The sequence below is a fragment of the Lepeophtheirus salmonis genome, chromosome 1, assembly GCF_016086655.4.
Source record: "Lepeophtheirus salmonis chromosome 1, UVic_Lsal_1.4, whole genome shotgun sequence".
NCBI lineage: Eukaryota > Metazoa > Arthropoda > Copepoda > Siphonostomatoida > Caligidae > Lepeophtheirus > Lepeophtheirus salmonis.
In genome coordinates this window covers 40,233,720-40,236,403 of record NC_052131.2, presented here as the reverse complement: position 1 = coordinate 40,236,403, position 2,684 = coordinate 40,233,720, and the positions used below count along the sequence as shown (strand labels likewise).

Here is a 2,684-nt window from a genome sequence, read left to right as displayed (position 1 = left end):
AATTTTCTACTACCCTACCCCAGACAGTCTTATGATTATATGTGAATGGTCCTTAACGACAATTATATTTTCTGTCAAATAAGTTTCGAAATATCAATACTAGGTTTGACACCGGAACCGGTACAAAAGTATTTGTACCGTGACAACACCTGTTAATGTATATTACCTCAATATAAAGTATATATAATAAAAAAATGTAACATAATTTTATAAATCATTATATAAAATATTTTATTTTAAATCAATTTAATAGATTTTTAAAATATTAAAAAAAAGATGATGATTTTTATATATATTTAAATTAAAATTTATAAATTCAGATAATAGAAAATTATTCATAATTGTTATAACCAATAATAAACATCCGCCCAGACTCCGTTTCGTACAGTCAAAGATATACGAAGAATAATTTACCGGAAATCCGAACATCACAGCATTGGAAAAATATTATGTTATACATACATATAAAATATTTGTTAGACTAAGATTGTATACGGAATACATTTTAAGGAGTGTTTACGATTGAAGTAATTGAGCCACCCTGTCAGACTTCTCTGTTTCGGGTGGCGGTGTTCATTGAGCCTCAATTTTTTGAAAGCCAAGAACTATTGATAGAACAATAGCAAAAGTGATTGTGAATATCTGTAATGAAAAAATTATTATAATTAGTTAATTTATCAAATAGGGTTATCTATAAATAAAACATTAGTTGCAAGGCAAGGTTTAAAAAAACATATTTTATGGATGTTTACTTTGTTTCTAGGCATCATTTGATATTTAGCGCATATAATACTAGTATATTCTTCTAAGGGCTTATTTTGCCCTTGAGATATTGAGAGATAAATTTTCTTTTAATACAACTTTTTAAAGGTGCAAATAATGAAGTATAGTATAAAAGAAGAATAATTTCGTGTTGTATTAAAAAATTGGTAAGAAGATACATTAAGGAATCACGTAATGGTAATAATCTCTAACCAAACCTCGATTCTATTTTACTCTCCCCAATATGTGTCTAACTAGGTTTAGTCGATAACTGAAGCAGAAAATGCAAATGCAGTTAAGTTGGGCTTTTCTTATATCAGAGCTAAAAGAGCTTGGATGTGAAACCATATTTTTGACAAAACCTATAGAGAAGAATCCTAAGGGATTAGTCGCAACATCCAAAGAGGTTGCAAGTGTTTGAGTTTGGTCCACATACTAAATATTTATAGGAGTTTTAATATGTTTCTTTCCCTTTTATTTTTTTTCAAAGAAGATTAAAGAAAAATGACAATGATCTTTAAGTTTTTAGTTCCCTTTGTTTCAAACTTATAATGAAATGGGTTACGTGTGCTAAAAGAACGGGAACCACAGAGATTGAAAGACATCTAATTGTTTTGCATGAATAATATTAACATTGCAAAATATAAGTATCTAAAAATAAGTTATACATGATATAAATCCATATATTATAAATACAAATTATCCAAATTTATGGATTATGTTGTAAGAATTCAAAGTAAAAAATGTCTCACCTTATGAAGATTCATGATGACTCTGAACTATTTATTTGAGGTTCCTCTCATTTTATACATTTTTAAAACATCTTACAGGATACACTTCGATTACTTAGATCAAAGTATTAATTGGATACTTTGATCATCACGATAAATCTACATATATAGTACATTGAGGACAATGAGTCCTTAAAATAGGCTTATGTTCCTTATGTATGGGTCGGGCTTGATCCGGTTTTTGTCTGTGCGAGCTTTTATTAATAATAGAAAATTTTGGTTCATTGTTTGAATTTTGATCTAGAAAAAATTACCAAAAACTGAACCGAATATTCTGCTTCGTACCGAGTCTCAATACTAAAAAATAATGTCAAAATACAAAGATTACATTTATTTATCAGCTCAATATAAATTTTGTCATGTATTTGAGGAGGTAGGGTAGAATTTGTCATTAAATGAGGTTTCACTGTTCGGCTATATTATATTATTGGAGTGATCAAATCTATTTCAACTTGAGAGGCCTTTAAGGGAAAACATGTTTCACCTATTGCGTTTTTATATTGATATTTGTTTTATTTTAGAAAGATCTATGAATGTTGTAATCACCATTTAATGCGTCATCTTCCATTTTTTTCTCTTAAAAATAATAAAGGTCCATGTTTTGTCATTGACAACAATATGTACCCAAATGCGCAATAGCAAGACTCATTACAAATTAAAAATATTTATTTTCATTACATCTTGATTGTTTATTTTTCTTATATTTTCCAGAATAAAATTAACTGATTTGATTTGTGAACAAATGAATATTGCAATAAAATGTAAACATATCTTTGTAGAAATAAGAAGCGATATAATTAGAGTTTTTATTCGAGATAAAAGTTACACTATTATGCAATCAAGGGCATCTCCCGGATTATATTATGGAGGGATTTGTTTTTGTATTTTTTTTAATATAAAATCTAAAAGTTAAATTTTTTGGAAAAAAAAAATCAAAAATGAAATTTCAATTATTATATTTTTCGAAAAAAGAATTTTATTAATTTGAATTTTTTGAACAAAGTTACTAAAATCCAGAGTTATTCACAAAAAATTTCAAAAATCTATAAATACACACAAAAAATTCAAAAATGCAGAGCTATTCACAGAAAATTAAGTTTTTAGAAAATAAATTGAAAAATTAAAATTTTG

At 26.8% G+C, this 2,684-nt stretch overlaps 1 long non-coding RNA gene across 1 annotated transcript; it reads right to left on the bottom strand.

Annotated features, from left to right (window-relative positions):
- Positions 1-205: 205 nt before the first annotated feature.
- LOC121127729 (uncharacterized) lies at positions 206-1,846 on the bottom strand. The gene is made up of 2 exons (XR_005867900.2): positions 1,515-1,846; positions 206-642 (listed from the first exon to the last, which is right to left on the bottom strand). It is a non-coding gene; the product is annotated as an uncharacterized lncRNA (long non-coding RNA).
- Between the last annotated feature and the right edge of the window lie 838 nt (positions 1,847-2,684).